The sequence below is a fragment of the Corvus brachyrhynchos genome, unplaced genomic scaffold (genome assembly GCF_000691975.1).
Source record: "Corvus brachyrhynchos isolate BGI_N302 unplaced genomic scaffold, ASM69197v1 scaffold115, whole genome shotgun sequence".
Taxonomy (NCBI): domain Eukaryota; kingdom Metazoa; phylum Chordata; class Aves; order Passeriformes; family Corvidae; genus Corvus; species Corvus brachyrhynchos.
The window spans coordinates 1051988-1058671 of record NW_008239553.1 but is presented as its reverse complement, the minus strand read 5'-3'; the positions used below and the strand labels follow the sequence as shown (position 1 = coordinate 1058671).

The 6684-nt window shown below is 47.8% G+C and overlaps 1 protein-coding gene across 1 annotated transcript in view; it reads right to left on the bottom strand.

The window, feature by feature from the left end:
• The window catches only part of RNH1 (ribonuclease/angiogenin inhibitor 1), a 12079-nt gene extending 10111 nt beyond the window's left edge, over positions 1–1968 (bottom strand). The window contains exon 1 of the mRNA XM_008639364.2: positions 1710–1968. The gene's annotated coding sequence lies outside the window, so the exon portion shown is untranslated. The remainder of the gene's footprint in view (positions 1–1709) is intronic.
• Between the last annotated feature and the right edge of the window lie 4716 nt (positions 1969–6684).

Below are 6684 nucleotides of genomic sequence, written 5' to 3'. Positions count from 1 at the left end.
CCCTCCTCCCTTTTTTCCCTTTATTCTCCCTTTTTCTCTTTCTCTCCCTTTTTCTTTCTCCTTTCCGTCCGTTTTTCCCCCTCTCCCTTTTTTCCTGCTCTGACACTTAACGCCCTTTCTCCTCTCTTTCGCAATTCTTGTCTTTCCCTTTCTTAATTTTTTCCTGACTTGTCCCTGCTTCCCTCTCCCCCTCTTTTCCGACCTTCTTTCACCCCTTCCCCGTCTTTCTTTCCCCTCCACTCTTCTTTATCTGTTTCTTTCATATCTCCTTCCTTCCTTTTTTTCCTGTTTTCCTCACTTCCTTTTTTCTTTTTCCCCTTTCACTTTCTACTTTCCTCTTTCATGTGCTTCTTCCTTCCCTCTTCCCTTTTTTCCTCGTCTTTTTCCCCATTTTTTCCTTCCTTCCTTCCTTCCTTCCTTCCTGTCCCTCTTTTCTTTCCTTTTCCCCCTTCTCCCTTCTTTCACCATTTCCTCTTTTGTTATTTTTCACCTGTTTGACCTCCTTTTTTCTGCTATCCCTCCTCTTAGCCTATGTCTTCCCTCTTTTTCATCTTCTCACCAACTTCTCCATTTTCATCCTCTTTTCCTCCCTTTCCTTTTATTCGTATCTCCTGTTGCCCTTTTTTTTCCATCCACCCTGATCTCTCTGCTCTTCCCCCCTGAGAAGGAGCACTGGGATACACAGCAAACAAGACAGAAGAAGGAGAAATCCCTATAATGAGGGGATGCACAAAGGGTGGGAGTATCAAACATAAAATGAGGTAGTGTCCCAACCAGTTGGGAGGGCAACCTCTGCTGTGTGCTGGGACCTGGAGCAAGATGGGAACGCATGCAGGTCACCCAGAGCAGAAGCACCATGGCAAGGTCTCGGCCAGGGGATACAGGACTTCCCCAGGGTGCTCGGAACTAGGAACTGTTTGAGGTGGAAGCAACAAAAATATCCTCAGTGGTGTCCCTGACTTCCAGCTTTCAGAGAGCTGTGCACGAGGGCCAGCTTGGAGGGCCTGGGATGTCCCTGCTCCCCATCCCTGTCACCAGTCCTATCCAGGACGCATCTTCTCTCATATCTGTGTCCCTCAGTAGCACAACACGTTGAGCAGAGCTGCACCTCGCTGGCACAAAGGCCTCTCTCTGAGCTGTTTGGAACGAAGCTGTGACAGCAGTGGAGGATGGGCGCCTCGGGCTTGTGCTGCTGCCAGGCCTGTTGCCCTCCCGGGCTCTGCCACTGCCCCCACCCGACCCCAGTGACCAGTGGCTGAGCCGCCCCTCCGTCCCGAGGCGGGGCGAGGGTGGCGGCGCTTGGTCAGGGCTGGAAGGCATTCGTCACCCCTTGGCTCGCTTCCTCCTCGGCCTGCCGGCTACTCCCTGTCTCCCTCTCTATTGTTTCCCGGTAGTTTTAGTCCCAGTAAAAGCTCATTCAGATTTTCACAAGACAGAACAAAGAAAGGTTTTGAAGTGCCGAAAGGCACTAAGCAACATCCCGACTTGCCTCCCTTCCTCCCTCCACCCCCAAAATCTCAGCATCTCCCCCAGTTTTTTCTTCCTACAAACATCCTCTTTCCATAACCCTGGCTCACACAACACTTCAACTAAGCACAACCAGCTGTTCCCTACAAAGCACGGCTTTAAAATGGTTCCGTGCTCCTCCCCGGAAAGCAGGAGGGAAAGTTTCGGGAGTTTCAGAGCCTTGTTTTGCCGCTGATACGTACCTTGCTGTTGTCGGTGCTGTGCGGGGAGCGAGGGGGGCAGCGCTGGCGCCTTCCTGCTGCCGTTACCACGCAACCTCTGCTGTCGTACACACGGTGCCTGCTAGAGGGAGGGAAGCAGTTTTGGGCTCTGAGGGCTTTTTTCCTCCCGTGGCAGCCCTTCAGGGCCTTGCGGAGCAAGAACTGTGCACACGATTGTGTCTGGCTTGTGACGAAGCAAATGTCTTAAAAAGCCCCTGATGATGACAGAGGCAGCTTTAACTTCTCACTCTGGATCATGTGGCCACTTGCCGTGGTTTAAGCCCAGAGCAAGGGAGTAGTTGCCACTGAAGGATCCAGCCGAAAATTAGGCCACCGCAGTGTAAAGTGTGGATAAAGATGGTAGAGTCTGCATAGTTTCTCCATTCTCCAGGCAAGCCCTGTCCTGCCGGGCCTAGGAGTGATGATGAATGAACACATTCCTACCTACCTCTCACCTCACCTGGGGGTTATGCATCCCACCTCCCAGCAGAGGCTACGGCACAGGCAGCCCCCTGCTTCTGCACGAGCTGAATGCTCACACTGCCTGGAAGGGTCCCTTGGGCACAGCCCTGGTTGTGTCTCCCTAAAACTGCCCCTCAGCAGCAAGCATGGACCCCACTCCCACGCCTTCTCCTCCCAAATTCCCACTGGCTCTTCTCCTCCTCAAGGAAAACCCTGCCATCACTCAAGCTGCATCACACAGTAGTTTTGGGTTGAAGAAACCTGCTTTCTTCCCCCATTCTCAATGGTGTGAAGATGAATTAATGTTTCAATAGCCTGCAAATGATCCAGAAGCAGAAGACCAGATCTACTTTTCCCTCCTGTGGCTGCAGATGCTGACAGAGATGGTGGCAGAATGAGGGAAACAGAGCCTTTGTTCAGCCATGGGAGAAACACTAGAGGTTTTCCCCCCAGCTGCTTTTGTTGTCCTTCTTCTGGAGGAGATGGGAACCAATCACCAAGAGAGCTCATTGAGCTAAAACCCACCTTCCTCAGTGCCCAGAAGAGAATTGAAAGCCAGAGAGTGCACTTCTTCCGCATTGCCTCTCAGGAAAACAGGGTCATCCACATAGAGTTTGCTAGAACAGTACTTGTGCTTCTGGGTCTGACCTGAAACTTGCTAAACCACAGGCAAGAGCTTGGGGATGGCCCAAGCTCCCTCCCAGCTTTGGTACTTGCTAGGATGCTCCCTGGCAGGGAAACGGATGGGATGCTGTGGCTGCTGAAGGATGTCTCTGCCCTTCTTGCTTGACACAATGCTTTCAGGAAGACCACTAGTGTTAGGAAGAAAGTTAATGCTGGCAGGAGATCCTCTGGTCAACCAGGCAATTTGAAGTCAGATGCCTGTAATTCAGCCCAACAGCAAAGGTGTCATTTCCTATCCAGTCACCGCTGGCATCTCTCTGCTCTTGGTTCCTGCTTGGCTGCACATATCGGGAGTCTCTAAAGGACAAAGTCTAGTGTTTAACATTAGAGGTTTCAGAGAAGTTCATGTCACGTGGATCTTCTGTTGACCTCCTGTCCTGGGCAAAGCACCCAATGCACTCTGGTCTGTGCTGGAGAAATATTAGATTTACAGGCCAAATAGCCATGCCAAAAAGTTGTGTGCTTCTAACTCCCTGTCATCTCTCTGGCTGCCCTCACTGTTGGGACAACAAAAGGCATCTCAGGAAAAATCTATTGCCCTTCCCCAGCAAGCAGGACCAGGCCATCCTGCTCATTGAGATACACACAAATCCAGAGGAAATGATGCAAAATGGGGCTGATAAAGCCAACAGCAAACACCAGTGAGAAATATCTGTGTATGTCTTGCCATGGAAACAGTGGAAGACTCCCGATGGAAGGCATGTCCATTTGGTTATTTGTACAGACTCAGGCTGATTCCTTGAAGATTCCTTGAGGAGGCTGGCAGTAACATCTGCCCTGTGTTCCCTTCTTTATCACAGTTTCCCATTATCCTTCCTGAGTTCATTCAAATTTATCTCCTCTTTTTTAAGATCCTCCCCCTCTTTTGGTCTTTGTAGCAGGGAGGGAGAGCATGGTGATGCCTGTCTTGCCCCTGCTGCCTTTGGGCACAGCTGGCATGAGCACATGAAGTGTAGGTCTTGTGTCCTGGCATCTGAGGAAGTTGAGATGTGTCTCTACATTTAAGATTACTTTATTTTAAAACTAAAATTACACACATAACCGTAGATCAAACTTACAAAAGAATACTTAAATTAAGGCCATTAGTGTAAGCTGAAAACTCCACTTTTTCCCCTTCTAGCAGTCTCCTGTTCTGTCCTCTCTGCTCTCATGATGCCTCTGTGCATATACTTAATTATAATTAAAGACAATAAACTTCTTAGAGTAGTGGTAGATCTTTTGCTAACTTGGCTATGTGATCCCTACCAGAAAATTCATTCCATAAATTCTGTGGAGATCAAAACAGCGAGTTGCAAGCATGTGCCCAGCTCCATTTGTTGCGCTGAGTGATTTGTTTATATCCTACTCGATCCATTGCTGGAAGCCATTTGTTCCTGGAGCCTGTGTGCAAGCTTGAAGTAAGTCTTTGTAGAGTGAGGAAATGCAAAACTTGGGTCATTCCTGAAGAGTCAGTGGGCTGATTAAGCACTGGGGAGCAAAGTATCTGTGGAGCTAGAGTGGAGAACCTGACACTGGCTTAACTGATGCCTCAGGAGCTAAAAAAAAAAATAAAAGGAGGTCAATAAACAGATGCTGGTAGTGAGGTGGCTGAGCAAGGTTTGGGTTTTTCAGCAAATACAGGCAATTGCTCACCCTGACTTGCATGTGTGCACACACGCATATGGATGTTCCATACTGTGGCAGCTCATTATAGATTCACACAAGAAAACCATTAGGGAGGAAATTCTTGCTGTTCTGATGTGGTCGCCTTGTTCTTGTAAAAGAAAAGCTGTTCTCTCCATTTTGCACTGTTTTTGTTTTTGGGGGGAGTGGGGAGCTTTGTAATGAAATAGTGCTGTGAGTATATGTGTAATATTTTATCCCTGTGGATACAGTCTTTCACCGTGGGTCCAGCGAAATTGGAGCCCAAGAAAAAGGAGCTTTCCAGATATCAACCAACACACCTGCAGGAAAAGTACTGTCAGAGGAATTTTTCTCATAGCCCTGCTTTTCTTCTTCATCTTCTGCCTCAGCCTGCGGCAGTCTTTGCCTGCCCGTCTGCAGAGGGCGATGCAGCATCAGTTTGACCAGACTTATGGTCCTCTGGTTTTCCATCGTCCCGAAGTTGCCCGTGGTCACCAAGAAATTGCAGGGGTTGAGGGTTGAGATGGGGTCACAGCTAGAGGGGAAAATGAGAGGACCAGACCAGAGACACAAACGTATTTCATAACACAGTCTCTTCATGCCAGCTGTGTAGCAGCTGATGAAATAGGAGACTGCAATGGATTTCACTTTCCTGTTAAATCCTGCTGCATAGGAGGACTTGAATAATTTGCTGAAATTTTGAAGAGCACTGTAGGGACAGCTGGTTATTTCATGAGTTTGTACAGGACTCAGAAGCGTGAGTATAAATCAGCTTTAAAAGGCAAGGATGAAATCTGAAAGCTAAAAGAACCCCAACAACCATACACTCACTTGTTTTCCAGACTTCAGTTTGCATGTTACCATTGCCTTTTTGCAGAAAGGAATAGTAGATGTTCTCTGTCAGTAGAGACATCTCTCTCTAGTCTCCATGAGAGCACCTGAGGGAATTCATGGATATTTGTGCCCAAAAAATCACTTTGTATTCTAGAGTCACAAATGTTGGAAAAGACCTCAAAATCATCGTGTCCATCCATTAACCCAGCACCACCGTGTTCATCACTAAACCATAGCCCAGAGGGCCACATCCACATGTCTTTTGAACACTTCCAGGGATGGTGATTCCAACACTTACCTGGGCAGCCTGTTCCAATGCCTGACCATCCTTTCAGAGAAGAATTTTTTCCTAATATCCAATCTAAACCTCCCATGTCACAACTTGAGGTCATTTCCTCTCATCCTGTAACTTGTCACTTGTGAGAAGAGACACCCTCACCTCACTAAAACTCCTTTCAGGTAGTTGTAGACAGTGATAGGGTCTCCTGAGATTCCTTTTCTCCAGGCTAAACAACTCCAGTTCCCTCAGCTGCTCCCCATAAAACTTGTGCCATAAAAAAGCCACTGCATCCTCTTTTCAATCCAGTTCTTCCTTGGACTTTTGGAATTAATTAGCTGCAAAGGTTTGGGGGTGGGATATTTTGCAGTCTCCTCAGGTGTAAGCTGGGGTCTGTGAGCAGCTTGAAAGCTGAATTTCATTCTTTGTCATTGAAATTTGCCAGAAAGGTCATTTCCTCTTGCATGTAACAGAGGAAAGTGCTCAGAATTGTTTTCCCCCCTTGGTTCCCAGTTCAGTTTGTGACTGGGATTGAAATGCCAACTGTGTGTAATCCTGTGGGGTTGGTTTTTTTCCATGATACACCTTCAGTTCTTAAAAACGGCTTCTCTTTTTTTTTTTAAGCTTTTGGTTATTCCTTGTGGCTTGTTGCAGTAGAATAGGAGCAGAACGTGAAGCATTTGCTTGAAACTTGCACCTGGGTAAATTCAGGGAGCAAAGCCTTGACCTTTTTTTTTGTAAATGGCACCTACATCAATGACTCCTTGAGGTGTTTTGGTTCCTTCTTAAATTTACTGAAAGCAAATGAGTGTTTTGGCTCTACCAGAGGCCCCCAGGAGAAGGAATCTCTAAAAGCTTTCCTGCTCTTGGGTGGGATGAGAAGGGGAGGGCTGGGGCCAGAGCTGTGAGGGAAAAACTGGACACAGTGGGTGCTGCTCACTCTTGTGGCCTTGTCCAATATTCAATAAGGAAACAAAAGACCCTCTTGCAGTGCCAGGAATACACAGACAGTGTTCTGCCTGCCTTAGGCACGGGATAGGCAAATGCATCTGTGTAGCCACACCAGGAGAAGCTGAG